A 16,403-nucleotide genomic window follows, 5' to 3' on the forward strand; every position below is an offset into this window, starting at 1 on the left:
GGGGGCCTCGGGGTCTTGCAAGGCCCAGGGGACAGCTGCGACTCGGGTTATCTATCCTTAAACACGCTGCGATGGAAAATTCCGGTCATGCGAGCGTTCTGTTTACTCCTGTGGGCGCCTGCATAAACACGGATTCACAGTACCCGGCACAGATAAACTTACGGGGCTCATTACCCCGGCGAGGGTTCCAGGCCACGGCCCGCGCACCCCCGGGGGAGAGGGGAGCCCCCCCCCCCCCGCGGTGCTTGGATGACAGAGACCAGAGAGGAGACACCCGGGTCCCATGCAGCCCACGGCCGTGGGAGGAGCTGTCACACGCCCGTCACGCTAGAACGCCGCACAAGCACTTTCGGGTCCCCCTGAGGTTTGCGGTAAACTCTCCCCTTTCTTCCTGAATAAGAAACCGAGGCTCAGCGAGGAGGTGCGGCCACGTGCACGTGGCTGAAGCCGGAGTCTCAGCCCCACCGCCTGGGGCCTCCCACACCATCCGCCCCAAGGCCCCGAGCAAACCGGTCTGGTCCCCCCGCTTGGAAACTGGGGGTGTCGGGCTGCAGGGCGCCTTTCCGTCAACGCACGTGGGTTGCGCTCACTTGCTCCGGGCTGGGGGCTGAGTGAGATGCTGATTGGAGAGAAATGAATCAAGACATGGCCGCTGCTCCCTCAGGGGTCCCAGGGTCCGAGAGTTAACTCTGCCAGGCGGCTGGTGGCTGAGCTTTGGGAAAAGGTTTCGTCAGGGGGGGAGGTCTGGCCTGGCTGGTGGGGCTCAGTGGTGGAGCTTTGACCTCTGAACTAGGAGGTCATGGTTGCATTCCCGGTCAGGGGGCACGTGCCCGGGTTGTGGGCTTGATCCCAAGTGGGGGGCGTGCAGGAGGCAGCTGATGGATGATTCTCTCTCATCATTGATGTTTCTACCTCTCTCTCTCCCTCTCCCTTCCTCTCTGAATATATATATAAAGAAGGGGATGTCTGAGTCCACTTGGAGGCTGAGTAGCCAAGTGGCAGGTGGAGGCAGCAGGGAACAGCACTCCCCTCAGAGGGAACAGCCTGTGCGAAGGCGCAGAGACAGGAGGGAGAATTTCAAAGGCTTCCTCCAGCCCTCACGGCCTCAGGTATTGGTGTCATTAAGGGCTGATGAGGGGGGAAGGATGGGGGTGCTGGGATCAATATCTTAGAGAAAGAATAAGGTTTCGCCTTCAGGAGCAGCGGTTCTCAACCTGTGGGTCGCGACCCCTTTGGCGGTCGAATGACCCTTTCACAGGGGTCCCCTAAATACATCCTGCATATCAGATATTTCCATGACGATTCATAACAGTAGCAAAATCACAGTTATGAAGTAGCAACAAAAATAATGTTATGGTTGGGGGTCACCACAACGTGAGGAACTGTATTAAAGGGTCGCGGCATTAGGAAGGTTGAGAACCGCTGCTCTAGAGTCAGAGTCTCAGGCTGCCAGGAGCCTGGGGCCGCCCTGGGAGCGTGCCCGATCATTGTGCAGCTCTCTGAGTCAGTCCTGGTTGGGATGGGGAGAGCCCTGTAAGGAGTGTATTAGTTTCCCACGGCTGCCGTAACCGATGACCACAAACCGGGTGACTAAAAACACAGACGTTTCCCCTCCCTCGGGCTGGCGGCCAGCGTCTGAAATCAAGGTGCTGGCGGGTCAGGTTCCCTCTGCAGGCTCGAGGGAAGCATTCTTCTCATCTAGAAAGTGAGGCCGGGCGTTCCCGGGTTCGATTCCGGTCAAGGGCACGCACCTCGGTCGCAGGCTCCTCCCCGGCCCCAGCCCTGGCCGGGGCTCGTGCAGGAGGCAACCTGACCTCACTCCGCTCTCTGCCTCTGCCTTCCTCCCGCAAGGACGCGTGTCCTTGGGTGCAGGGCCCACGGGGGTCATCTCACCTGGAGGTCTTTGACCTCCTGACCTCTGCAAGGACCCTTTTTCCAGATGAGGCCGCGGTGACATATTCCCGGACGTGGATGTAAACTTTGGGGAGAGGAAGCTACCGTTCGACCCCCCACCTGGATCAACCACCCCACAGCCTCACGTACTTATCTCTGTTAATCCTCACCCGAGGATATTTCCCCACTGATTTTATTTTTTAAGAGAGATTGGAAGAGAGAGGGAAAGACAGAGAGAAACATCGATGTGAGAGAAAACACATCGATCCGGTTGCCTCCTGCCCGAGCCCCGACCAGGGCCGGGGCGGGGAGGAGCCTGCAACCGAGGTACGTGCCCTTGACCGGAATCGAACCCGGGACCCTGTGGTCCGCAGGCCGACGCTCTATCCACTGAGCCACACTGGCGGGGCCCACAGCCTCATCATTTTGAGTCTGGGGATCAGAGACGCCGCTGGGGAAAAGCTCTTGGCCCCGGCTCGCCAGCTAGTGGCAGAGCGGGCACAGGGACGGGTGCTGAGGCCCCCGTTGCATCCTAGCATGACACGCACAGCGCTTCCCACAGACCAGACACCGGTCTGCGTTGTCCATCTACAAACCCAGAGAGACTCCGCTCTGCAGGGGAGGAGCCGGCACAGAGAGGCCCAGGAACTCGCCCCAGGCCACACAGCGCTCTCCCCTGCGATACCCCGTGTGTCTCCTGATACGCGGGAGCCGGTACACATCTGTAGGTGTCAGCAACGAAGCAGTGCTCTGTGCAGCCCTGAGGCCGCGGCGGGGGAGGGAGCAGAGTCTGCGGTCTCGCCGGGGAGATAAACTCAGACAAGATTATTTCCTAGAATGTGGGGGAGAGGCCAGCCGGGGAGACAGGGAGGCGTCTCACAGCAGAAGAGGCTCCCACTGATCCTCTCAGGAGGGTGGAGAACATTTAGGGGGACCAGAGGAGGGAGGGCGTCCCAGGCCGGGGCACAGGGGCCGGGAGGCAGGGATGCCCGTGGCGTGTCCTGGGGACCACGAACAGTTTGATGTTGCTGGAGCTTAAAGCAGGAAGTGATAGGGCTGGAGGGTGGGCGGAGCAGGGGCCGAGGCTTTGGACTTGATCTTGAGGGAACTGGGGAGCCACGGAGGGTTTTAAACAGGAGCTGGGGCAAGGCCTGGTGCGGCTGGGAGTGGAGGGGGCCTCTCTGTGGGGACCCCTCCTATAGATGCCATGTGCCCTGCACCTGGAGTTCAGCTGAGATATGGGGGGTGGGGGGGGGCGGGAGACAGGGGCAAATGGGGGCTCAGTAGACTCTCCTCCCTCCCCTTCTGTTCAAGAAGCGCAGGTCGCACTGGGAGTCTGGGGGCCTGGAAGAGAAACGGCCTGTGGACAGACAGCCCCGCGCCAGCCTCTGTGTGGGCCAGGCAGGGGTGGCCTTGGGGAAAGGTGCCTAACAGGACAGTAAAGGAAGTGAATGGATCGGGATTTCCCACACTGTCTACGGAATGCAGCCCTGGGAGATCCGTGCACGTGCATGTTGCACCCCACCCAACTGCCTGAAGGCTCTGAGAAGTCCTGCAACCAAAACATCTTTTTAAAAAAATTTTGTGTAACCCAGTGTTTCCCCAATTTTGTGTGTGTGTGTGTTTAATTCTCTGACCACCCATGAACTTCCCTGGGCAATGGAGAGCAGTGGAACCCACAGTGGGCCTAGACCATTGGTCCGAAAACTGATTAGGCAACAGAGCCGAATATCAACAGTACAACGATTGAAATTTCTTTTGAGAAATTTTCAACTTAAACTATATAGGTGGGTACATTGTTATTAACTTAATTAGGGTCCTCCTAAGGCTTAGGAAGAGCCACACTCAAGGGGCCAAAGAGCCGCATGTGGCTCGCGAGCCGCAGTTTGCCGACCACGGGTCTAGAGGAAGGAGCACCAGACCTGGGGACAGGGGCTGGGTAGGGTGGGTCCTGCAGGGGCAGACACCCACTTCTCTGAGGCTCGCTTCGGCAGAGGGCGCCCGGGTTCCCGCGACCACAGGGCCACCCCGTGAAAAGGGTCTTGTGTGTTCGCTCTGGCGTTGGAGGAGCCGGCGCAGGGCCAGGCGCGGCATGAACACACGAAGGAGCGGCTATGAGGCCGGCCTCCCCGTGGGGCTCGCGCGGAATTAAATGAGCGCATGCCGACGGGGTGAGTTCCGCGTTAGTAAACTTTACAGCCCTGTCCGCCGAGGGGGACTGTTTTTGTTATCCCCGCCGTAACCCCCAAGGGGCCGACCCCCCACGACTCGCCAGGGGCCCAGAATTCCACCCTGCGTCACTCATTGGCCCGGGGGCGCCGGAGGCCCCAATTAAAACGTAAGTGTGTGACCTGGAGGTGCCTCCAGGGGCCAGCGGGCACCTCTGCATCATGCCCTCATCGCTGGCAATGTGCTCATCAGATTACCCGCCAGGAAACTGGTACACATGAAAAAAAACCTCGTCTTGGGAGACTCCCACGTGGAGGAGGGAGTGGGGGGCATAAAGCGAGGCTGCTGGGGGTTCTCGGGGTTCGGCGAGCGCGGGTGGGGCTGTAAACCGGGCTTGACGGCTGTCGCACCGCCGCCCCCCACCGCCACACCCATCCAGACGGCCTGGGCCATGTTCCTTACCTCCCCGGCTCTCCGACCGTCCGTCCGTCCGGGGCAGGTGGCTGGGAGGGAGCTGCCGGCCCACTTGCCCAGGGCTGCCCGGCCCGGGGCTGGCTGTGCTCGGCAGGAAGTCCACGCGGCGCGGCCCTCCCGGTTCCCCGGCCTGGCCACCGGGGTCAGGCCAGCTTGGCCAGTGTGGCTGCGGACAGGACACTCCTGGGAACGGGGACAGGAAAACAGGAAGGGAGGCAGCTGCTGGCACGGTCAGGGTTAGGCCTTCCACCCTTCTCCCCTCCCCACCCCTGACTCCCCACACCCCCACCTGCACCCTCCACCCGATGGCAGCCCTTTCGGTGGCCCCGTCCTCTCTACCCCAAAGGGTGAGGTGGCCCTGGCCGGTGTGGTTCAGTGGATAGAGCGTCGGCCTGCGGACAGGAGGGTCCCGGGTTTGATTCCGGTCAAGGGCACGTGTCGGTTGCAGGCTTGATCCCTGGCCCTGGTTGGGGCTCCTGCAGGAGGCAACCGATCGATGTGTCTCTCTCTCACATCGATGTTTCTCTCTGTCTCTTCCCCTCCTTTCCATTCTCTCTAAAAAACCAATGGGAAACTATCCTTGAGTGAGGATTAACAGAACAACAAAAACAAGGGGTGAAGTGAAAGGCACCTCTCTCAGGGTGTCTCAAGCAAAGGGGTGCAGGAGACACGCTGCCTCTTGGCCAGAGCTGGCCCAGGCCGCCCAGAGGGGGTATCGGATGGAGAAACGAGGCTCCTCCTCCTGCGGGGTCTCTGCTGAAGGTCACCCCCCGCCCCCCAGCCGCCCCGCTCCGCCTCCGCACCCTCGGCGTTTCCTCCGGGACGTTTCCCACCTGCTGACACCGCGGTGCAGTGTGGACGCTGCCGCATCTCCCACAACTTGAAACCACAGGAGAGGGGGCCCGTGTCCAGCGGCATCTGGTAGCACATAGTAGGCACTTAATAGATATTTGTTGAACACACGAAGGGAGTCAGGATCAGGCCCAAGGAGGGGAAAGGACGTGGCCAAGGTCACTCGAAAATCGGTGAAAGGCCAAGTCCGCACCCCAGGCCCCTGCTTCCCGGACCAGGGTCCTTTCTCAGAGAGGTGGGGTGATGTGTCTGGGGCCCACGGCCATGGGGGGAGGCCTGTCCAGCCCCGGATAAAGGCCTCCTGGCTCCCCGTCCTCTGCAGTTCCCAGGGGCCGCCTAGCGCTTCTGGGCATGAACTTGTGTTGCTGTTGACCTTTTGGGTTCCGGTGTGTGTGTGTGTGTGAGTGTGTGTGTGTACATGTGTATACATGTTTGCACACACGGGTGCCCAGATAAGACCTGAAGGCGTAGACCTCACCGTTTCTGGGGAGGAGGGTCTTGTCTGGGAGCAGATTGGGCGCTGAGAGGGGAGGGGTTGATGGATGGGTTCGTTGGGATCAGGGCTTCTCAATCCCAGCACCAGCGACATGTGGGCCAATGACTGGGGGGGGGGGGGGCCTCCTGTGCATTGCAGCGTGTTTAGCGGCACCCCTGGCCCCACCCACGATAGCCCGGTAAGGAGCACAGGCAGCAGTCGTGTGTGACGAACAGCCATGTCACTGTGTCCTGGGGTGGGGGGAGGAGAGGGAGGGCACGCAATCACACCCAGCTGGGAACTACCGATTCCCACGAACGCGAAGGTTTGCGGCCGCGGAAGGGTGAGAGGGGGACCCACGCTCACCCCTGATCCTCCCCAGGCTTTCGGCAACAGCATCCTAGGCAGCCAGGAGGGACCATGGGGGAAGCCCTCACAGCAGAGGAAAGGGCTCGTCTAGCCAAGCGGGGACAGCCGCCGCCGGCACTGTGCAGGCTGTGTTCTGGGGGCGATGCCTGGACCCCGAGGTACAGGGTCTGCCTGTGCACCAGGCGCCCCTGCCCCTGCTCAGAGGCCCTCGCGGACCCCGCAGGGTGGTCAGGGAACCTGTCCTCCCATTTCCGCTCCGCCCCCCGCCCCCGCTCCCGTTCCCTCAACAGGTGTTTGGGGCCCACCTGAGGGCCCCCGGGAGGGAATGAAGGGAGAGAATTGGGGGCCCAGGGCTGCTGCTGGGGAAGAGGTTTGAGCAGGAGACTTGGGGGTGCAGGAGCCCTGCATGTGGGTGGCTGGCTTCTCGCATCAGGCTGGTCTGATGGAGAGAATGACCTCACCTGCTTGGAGAAGCCCTTGGCTGGTGCTGGGATCTGGGGTCGGGGAGGGGTCCCCAGGGCCAGACAGAGAGGAGCTTGGGGGTGGGGATCCCTCCCCCCGGCCTGGCTGCAGCCCAGCAGTGGCTGCCTGTGGTCTGGCCCCAGAGCAGGGGACAGACCTCCCCCGTGGCTGGCACCGGCTCAGGGGCCTCTTCCCAGCCGCGGCTCGGAAAGTGAGAGGGGCTGACGTGGGACTGACCTCACACCCGCCCCCCCCTCCTCCAGCGCCTCTCCTGGGGGTTCGCTGCTGCTGGGAACAGGACCTCCCGGGGGTCCCGGGGGGAGAGGAGGCACCTAGAAGATGAGGCAGGCTGAACCGAGTGGGGGGTCCTGGAGGCCCCAGCCAGGGCCAGGGGCAGGTGTGGAGGAGACAGAAAGGCCTCTTTGAACCCCCAAACCTCCTCTGCTGCCTCTGGGAGATCTGAGGTTTCCCTTAGAAGAGTCACCATGGCGGAGGGGCGGGGGGTTGCTTTAGAAAGTTCTAGAGGACAGAGGGGACTTGGACATTCATATGCTAACCTGTCCCACTCACCCTCTGCCCAGGCATCACCACACCTACTTCTCTCAAGGGCCGTGGGCGTTCATGTGGCAGAGGAGGAAACCGAGGCACAGAGGATTGGAGAAACTTGCCTAAGCTGGAAAGGAGCGGGTTGGTATGCAAACCCAGGCGTGCCAGAGCCCTAGCCCCATGGGTCAGCCCTTCTCGGCCTGGGATGTACAGAAGCCCCTGAAAACCGCACTGCAATGCAGCGTTTCATTTGGCCTGAGGTGGGGTCTGGGTCCCGCATTTCTCAGCTCCCGGGGCTGGGGACATGCTGGTCTGTGCTCTATTTCCCTGACGTCAGGTAAAACAGTCAAGTGCCTGGCATAGGCCTTCAGTAAATGGACGCACGCTCTCTATTTCCTGTGAAAGTCCCTAAAACACGCTGTGTGCATAGTAGGTGCTCGATAAACAGTGGGTGTCACTGTCCCCTGTGAAACACGACCGTAGTGAGGAGGAGCTTGGTGAATTCTAGAGCCTTGTGCCCACAGGTCATCAGAACCGAAGTGGACTTAGAGTTAAGCTGAGGCATCACGGAGGACTTCCTGGAGGAGGTGGCATTTGAGATGGGACTTGAAGGACCAGAAAGAATTCTCCGTGGAGCCAAGGAGGCCGGGCGTTGGAGACAAAAGGGAGAGCAGAGCCCAGGTATGGAGAGGCGAAGAAATGGGACAGGTCACAGACCGCCCCCCCCACCCCAGCCACATGGTGGCCGGAGGAAGGGGGTGTGGGGCAGGTGACCCGAAAAGGTTACGTGGCGCAGGACCAGCTACGTAATTTGCAAAATGGAAACGCAGGGCCGCTTGGAGGGGGATGGGTGTTTGGATCCGTGTCCTCCGGATGCCGTATCACATTGTCACAAACTGGATGGCTTCAAACAGCAGCCACTGGTTCTCTCACGAGTACGGAGGCCGGAAGCCCCAGTGCCCAGGGGTCAGGGAGGCTGAGCCCCTCCGAAGGCTCTGGGGAGGGTCCTTGCTGCCCCGTCCGGGTCCCGTGGCCCCGCACTCCTTGCCTGCGGCCGCATCACGCCGATGCCTGCCTCCGCCTTCACGGCGCTCCTCTCCTTCCCTCCGTCACTCTTCTAAGGACACTTGGAATAATCCGGATGATCTCACCTCGAGATCCTCGACTTCATGACATCTGCAGAGATTCTTTTTCCAAATTAGGCCACACGCACAGGTTCCCTGGGCGAGCACGTGGACAGGGCCTTTCGGGGGCCACGATCCATTCATTCGGGGGGCCCCTGCCGCGGCCGGCGCAGGGCAGGCGAAGGAAAATGCCTCGCGTTCTGCCCGTGTCTGGCCTTGGCCTGCGACACATTCTTCTTCAAAGAACCGTCCTCCAGCTGGGCCTGCGGTGGCCAGAGGGGTGCGGCCTGGGGGAGCGGGGCCAGAGGAGGCCTGCTGACAGGTAGGGCCCTTCCCGGCTTTGATTCATTGACCGTCTGGGCAAGGGCTGGCCCCGAGCCTCCAGGAATTACAAAAATGCCTCACACATACTTTCCCCCGGCGGGCGGTTTTATGCTGGGTCTGCAGAGAAGGCCTGTCTGCCCGGCTAAGCCCGCAGCCCCCGTCCCCTCTCCCGTCTGCACGCCGCCCACCTCTCCCCCGGAGACACCCTCTCTCCTAACGGCCTGGTCAGGGCGGCCGCAGTGGGCCGGGCTTGACCGCGTCCTCATAATTGAAATAGTTGGCCCCTGCATCTAGGCCAGAGCAGGGTGGTGCTTCCCCCAAGTCGAAGGGAGGGGTTCGGGCTGGGCTCCGCTCAAGGCGGGAGGGGGCGCGGGCAGCGTCCTGGGATGCTGAAGCCAGCGGCCCAGCGACAGGCTCTCCGCCGGACCCCAGAGGACCCCAGTGGCCTGGGAGTGAGGCTGGGACGGAGGCCCGAGGCCCGCTGACCCCACGTCCCTGCCTCTGTCCCAGTGCTGTCCTTCCCAGCCCTCCCCCTCCTGCACCACGGGGCCTCCCTCCAGCCTCACAGGATCTTCCATGTTGTAGGAAGAACATATGTTGCTTAAAAGGTGTTTCAATATCCGGGGGGCAGGGGGAGCTTGAGGCCCCTGTTTTGCACCCTCGGGACTCAGAAGTCCACGTGTGGGTCAGGCCAAGGCCCCCGTTGGTGTCTCTGTCATCCTGGGTCCTTCTAGAAACCCCCTCGCTGGGTTGCATTGGATGCTGGGCATTCGCTTTTGCAAAGGCTGCTGCGGAAGGAACAGGTGGAGGCAGGCTCGTCAACCACCACCCTCCGGGGGTCTTGAGGGAGAAATTCCTGCCCCCACCCAACACCCAACCTGCTCCGTTTTCCCAGAGGCTGAAGAAAGCCTCCCCCTTTCTGACTGTGAGAACTGCTTGAGTTCAGGTCACATTTCCCTTTTCCCTTTGGCTGCCAGGAATCTCGAAGCCACGGCAGTTCTGTGGCCCTTCGTGACCTGAAACATTTATTTGCCTTCTTCCTGTGGCTTAGCTTTCTCTCCCTGCTGCTATCTCCCCTGATGCTGATTCGCTTTATCTGTTGTATCAGTGTTTTTATGATGTGCCTTCTGTTGTAAGCTGCTTTCCGTGCTGTTTGGAACAAAGAGAACCCTAAGTGAGGACAGTGGTTCCATTGTGACGTTAGATTTACTGCTGAAAATGTGGGTTTTTTAGCGTGATCAGTGAATTCCCCTTCCACATAGTCAGTATTTAGGGCAGAGGTGACCTCAGAAGTTCTCTCCCTTCCGCCTCTGAGCCTCTCAGCACCTTGGCTCATAGAAGCCCTCAGGGCCCCGACCAGGTGAGTGACAGGTGATGAGCATGAAGATAAGCAAATATCGAGGCGATTTAGCGATTGAGCGGCGACCCTGGAACGAAGAGGTCACCGTGCGATTCCCGGTCAGGGCACAGGCCCAGGTTTCGGGCTCGATCCCCCAGTGTGGGGCGTGCAGGAGGCAGCCGATCCATGATTCTCTCTCTCTCTCCCTCTCCCTTCTTCTCTGAAATCAATAAAAATATTTAAAAAAGAAGAGGAAGATAAGCAAATATCTCCCAAACTGAGTGAGGTCAAGATGGTCCCTTCGCCTCCCAGGCCTCAGCCTGTGAAATGGGCACAGTCACGGGTCCGACCCTCAGAACGGCTGGGGGAAGTGATGACGGGGCAGAAAACGCTTCATAAACAGCGAGGGACAGAACCATCGCCGAGCCGTGGGCGTGTGCACCCAGGGGCATGGCTGTTGACCATCTTCCTCCTGGGGTGGGGGTCCTCCTGGCCTTTGAACCCCCCCCCCAAAAAAAGCCAGGGTGGGAGGAGGCCCTGACTCCACCACCTCGCTGGGGTGAGGGAGCCTCTCTGTGCCGGGCTTCTCGGAAATGGAGCTCTGGGGCCCCAGAGACGCCATCGCTGCAGGTCTGTCAGCTAAAGGCCGCTGGGCAGACATGGGCAGAGCCCGGACGTGGGCAGGCACAGGAGGTCCCCAGGCAGAGAGCCCGGTGCCAAGCCACGGACCATCCACTGCGGGGGGACCTCGCCCCCAGGTGACCCTCCGCCCCCAGCACATGGCTGGTCCTGCGCTCTGGACCCCCTGACCTCTCCTCGCTGAGATGACACCTAGGCCTCCCTGTGTTTCAGCTCCAGGCCCAGAGAAGCAATGAGCAGCCACGGCCGGCCGAGGTCAGGACCAGCTGCTTTGAATAATGACCCGCCCTGGTGCCAGCCAATCCACCCATCCGCGGAGACCACAGCCCTGAGAGGACACACCTGTGGAGCTGCCGCACGTTCTGTTAAGATCTTTCCCTGGGATCTCCCCTAAAACCTCCACCCTAAACCCCTTAGGACCAGTGGTTCTCAACCTTCTGGCCCTTTCAATACAGTTCCTCATGTTGTGACCCCAACCATAACATTATTTTCGTTGCTACTTCATCACTGTCATGTTGCTACTGTGATGAATCGTCATGTAAATATCGGATATGCAGGATGGTCTTAGGCGACCCCTGTGAAAGGGTCGTTCGACCGCCAAAGGGGTCGCGACCCCCAGGTTGAGAACCGCTGCCTTAGGACGGAGGACCCAGTGCGCGCCCAGGCCTCCCCCTTCCCTCTCCATTCCCTCCCCCCCCCCCCAGCACCTTACCCCTAGGTCACCCTGAGCTCCCTCACTCCCAAGCTCCAAGGGCCCTTCCTTTGCCCCGAGAACTTGTCGGCTTGGCCCATTTCTCCCAGGAGTTGCTTTTCCTGCCTCTGCCATTTACCCAGGAAACGTTCTCTACCGTTTGGGTCTTGGCTCTGAATTCCTTCCTCGCCCGAATTCACAGACCGAGGCTGGTCTGACCCCCACCGGTCAGACACAGCGCCTTTCCCACGCCACCCCCTCCGCCCGCGGGCCACCTGTGCGCCCCCTTCCCTGCCCGCCTGGCCCCCTGGCCTGGGACTCAGAGCTGTGAGGCCCTCCCTTCCGCACTCACAGGGGGAGAGGACCCCCTTGGCCCTGCAGGGAGGGCGTCCCTGCCTGGGATTCATTCTCTCCCATCTCCACCTGTGGATGGGCCGGCCGGTCCGCTCACAGCATTTCGGCCTCATGGGCTCCTCTCCGCAGCCCTCCCTTCATCGCTGACTCCGGTGGCAATGTCACAGGCAAGGGGAGGGGGGGTCACAGGACCTGAGTCTCCTGGGGCGGAGAGGGGGGGCTTCCCAGCAGAGCAGGGGACCTCCCTCCCTGAAAGGGCGAGGGCTATGCCCTCCATCCTACCCTGGATCCTCCATGTTGGGGCAGAGGCCATGTGCTCAGAAGAGTGCCTTCTTCCCGGAAGCCCAGGCCCCTGCTGGCCACGCCCGGGATTTCTAATGACAAGCAAGGGATGTTCGCGCCATAGAGATGACCACATCCTGTGCAACAAGACCCGACTTGGTGCCTGGCCAATCCGAAGGGCCCACAGCTAGCCCCCTCCCCTCACTATTAAAGCCCTGATTTTCTCATGGATATCTCTCGGTTTTCCGGTCGCTGTGTCGACTGGAGGCCCGGGTCGGGTTAGCTAACTCAATAAAGGACCTTCTGCTTTTGCATCGGACTGGCTCCCTGGCGTGGTATCTTGGGGATCTTGAATTCTGGGCATAACATTTTGGGGGCTCGATCGGGATCCCCAACACCATCGATGGGACTCCCAGTCCGGAGGGCCTGACTGACCGCGGTAGGTCGTGTTTTGTGTGTGTCGTGTGTTTTGGTGTGAGCTCACTTCTGAAATCTGTAAATGCCTGTAAATGCCTGTAATAATGATCCCGTGGATGCACGGGATCAACAGGTGGGAGGAGCCGAGGGACGCCTCGATCCTCCGTCTGAAGGGGTATAGCTTTGCTTCCGCGGAGTCGGAAGGTCTGTAGGAAGCCCCTTAATCTGAGACAGGCAGGAGGAGTCGGGGGGCGCCCCGATCCTCCATCTGAAGAGGGGAAATTTTGCTTCCGCGGAGTTGGAAGTTCTGTAGGAACCCCTCAATCTGAGAAAAGGCGGGTCGCTCCTGCTGGTTGGCGCGCAGCCAACGTCTGGCTTTGGGTTTGTTTTGTTTTTTGTCTTTGTTTTTTGCTTCCATGGAGTTGGAAGGCTGTATTTCTTTGGGCCCTTTAGTTGTTTGTGTTTCCGTTTTATTTTGTGGACTTGCTGGATTAATAATTTCAAGGAGATTGGGGGAGGCTTTAGAGCTCCCTCAGGAATGGGGAAGTTGTTAGGAGTTGAATGGATTGTTTAAACTCTGAATGAATGTCTAATGAAAGTGTATGAATGTGGAGGGAGGGGGGACTGCTCTCACCCCTCCTTTGTGTGGCAGTCGGCGGCTGCCTGAGTGAGGGTCTGTGGAAACAGGTCACCCCCTCCCCAGGTAAATGCGTCTGGGATTTCTGTGCACGTGTAGGGAGAAAAGCTGGCTTAAAACTAATGTGCGCACCGTCCAATTTTGGATAGGGTTTTAAGCTAGCGTCTCCTTTCAAAAGTGCAGGATAAATCCCAAGACTAATCCATAATAAAGAACAGTTTTTCCAAAGGGGAAAAAAAACAAAAAACTGGTCCTTTGTTAATTAAGAAAGCTTTTCTTAATGGAGGGAGGAGATAGCCGCCTCCTGCCTGCAGCAAAATCTTAAAGAATGTGGTCAATTTACATCTGAAAAGACCAGGGAGGCCAAAAACCTGTCTTGCAAGGCTCGAATGTGGTTCTCCAGAGCCGCTTGAAAGTAAAAAGTAATTTGCCTCATAAAAAATCTAGAAGACAGAATTAAATCTGTTGGTTAAGTATTGAAAAATGAAATCTAGAAAACACTGCTTTCCTTAAACTAAGGACAATTAAAGGTTATGTCAAAGTCTTTCAGGTAAAAACTGTGGTTTCATACTGATCTTAAAGGGCTCCAGTTACCTTGCCAACTCAGTATTTGGGAGACCCAGGATATGCCTAAGTTTAACCTAGGTTCTAGATAATATGTTTACTTAAATATGTATCTTTGTTGTTTAAAATTGTTTAACTAGTGCTAATCACCTAAAAATTAAGGCTAAAAGTTCTAGCTACCTGGAAAGCATGGCCTTGGTGTGATAGGAGGAAAAAAGAAATGTTAAATGGATGGTAGACCAGTGAGCTGGGACTGGTCACTAATGGTGGATTGTAAGAAGGGCTGGTTGTGGCCTAACTTCTCCTTCCTTGGTACCCCTGAAACGTCAGAGGGTACTTCTGGCCTTGGTTTTCCAATGTGTTTAATCTGTCAATTTTGTTGTTTCGCCGAAATCCTCTTGAGTGACATTGAATGATTCTTTCCTTCCTCTTTAACTTTTGGGGGACTGTGTGAATGGATTAATAGCTTCTAGATGGTATTCACCATCGCTGAGACTTCCAGAGAGAAGTCAAAACTCAGACTGGCTACACAACTGAAACTGATTTGTTGGTATTTTGTGATATAAATGTGGACCGTTTCTATCTGGATGAGACATAGGTCAAAAGTCCTGTCCTAGGATGTGAGAAAGGGAGGCCTCCACATCTGTTCCTGTCTGCTCAAGATCCCAAGACTGTAAAAGTATTTGTTCACTGAAAGGATGTAAGTATGGATGTTTATTTGGTGTTTATATGTCTACTTGGGTATAATTATTTGTTCATGTAAGTGTGGAAGTATATTCTGCGCTAGGTTGGGATTTTGGAATTCTAGGGTAGATTTAAAAGGTATTTACGGCTTTTCTAGTCTGATTGGGACATTTAAAGGTGAGGCTCACAGTTCCTCAGGGCAGAGATTCCATGGGCCCTTCCCCCTGCCTGTGCTGAATTAAATAATACAGGTCAGTGTCATTTAGCTTGCTGGTTAAAGGAAAACAATGGGCCTTAGAATCTGTAAAGGTGGGCAGGAATGAAGCTGGTCAAATGTACTGAAAGGGTTTGGTACCTGTTGCTGCTAGCAAAGGAGGGGCTGGTACCCCTTCTAGCGCACTCCCTTCAAAGAGGCCTGGTTGCTGCTCTGCCACAAAGGGAACTGGTAGAAAGGCAAGAAAGCAGAGCGCTGTAACTGATAAACAGGGTTACCTAGAAGCCATCAGGACTTTGAAGTTCTCCAAGAGAGGAGGAATCTGACTCAGAGACTGGCGAGGACTGGGTCGCTTTTCTTTAACTATCTCTTTCCTTGAGAGGGCTCCAGAGGGCGCACGAGGACATTTGGCCACGCCTCCGCGCCATCTATGAGACCAGCCCAACCCCAACTCCTCATCAGCACAGACCAGGAGATTGGGTCTACATCAGAAGGCACCGCCGGGAGACCCTAGAGGCACGTTGGAAGGATCCCTACATTATGGGGCTGACGACCCCCACCGCTCTCAAGGTAGACGGCATCACAACCTGGGTCCATCCGGAAAGACTTCATCACCAAATGGAGCATCGATCGATAGAGATCAACCCAACCTGCTCAAGCTCAAGCTACGGAGTGCTTGACCTGCCTGATTCCGGTAACATGACTCGCGATCGCTCCTGTCACCAGGAGCCCCCACAATACTGTGTAATACACTTAGATAATGCCTGCATCTTCATGGACATGGCTCCAAAAAGACAAGGACCATTTATAGAATCACATGTTTAGTAGAATATTTGGCTACCTGAAGCGGCCATGATGCCAATATTATGTTTCATTGTATTGATATGTTATATTAACCTTTGATTCCTTTGCAGGTTTGAATGTATGTTGGCTGTCCTGGAAGGGAGCTGTGTGGGGTGACCCCCAAAAGTAAAGGGTGCCTAGCTGCCAAGGGGGCAGGTGCCCAACTGGGCAGGGAAGGGTGCCCATCAGATTTTGGTCTCTATTGAGAGACAGCTAACAGTTGACAGCCTGTAATACTGTCTTGCAGGCCTGCGTGACCATGCCCATGTCAGGGGTAGTAAAGCTGGAAAAAGCCTGTTTAGACTAGAAAGTCTGAGGCATGGTTATGCATAGAAAGAAGGTTTTATACCAACAATTACTGTTTTGTTTTAAATCCATGAAAAGGAATTAGCAAGGAAAGTCAGAAAATCTTAGAGTAGATCAATATGTTTTTCTCCTTATGTAATTCCTCCGAAATCTGGCAATGCTAAGTAAGTACGTTTCTTTGCATAGATTCAGTAAGACTGGTTCCTAATAGTGGTTTTATTAACGGAAAACTTTGACTGGAGTATCATGTTTTGAAGAGCCCTATCTGAGCTCTAAAGACTTGAAGCCACTAAGAATGCCACGAAGAAAGCCTGGTGTCCTGCCTGGGAGCCCTGAAGATGGCTGGCACTGGAGCGTCAGGCCCATGCCCTACCATCACTGGCGGTTGGTAAGAGTAGAAGGGGAGCAGTAAAGATGCCTCTGCATCCCTGCAGAACCCCCACACACTCTGGGCCGCAACGAGTAGGAGGGCTACTGAGATGGGCCTTAAAGCCTGGAGCGTGGGCTCAGGTGGAGTTGCTACAGGTGAGGGATTCACCTAACTCAGCAGATACTGCAGGCAGGCCTGATGGCAGCTGGATGGCTTGGCTTCCTGGCCCTACGGGGCACATTAAGGTTCAACCATGAAATTCCAGCAAAGATAGTCAGTTACCATTCTTGTTGTGTTTATGCAAACATCAGGACAGTAAATAAATTTATCTTGATTTGGCTTTTTAATAGCCATGGAGGAATTTTAAGAAGAAAA

Source organism: Myotis daubentonii, chromosome 19 (genome assembly GCF_963259705.1).
Source record: "Myotis daubentonii chromosome 19, mMyoDau2.1, whole genome shotgun sequence".
In the NCBI taxonomy this organism is placed as follows: Eukaryota; Metazoa; Chordata; class Mammalia; order Chiroptera; family Vespertilionidae; genus Myotis; species Myotis daubentonii.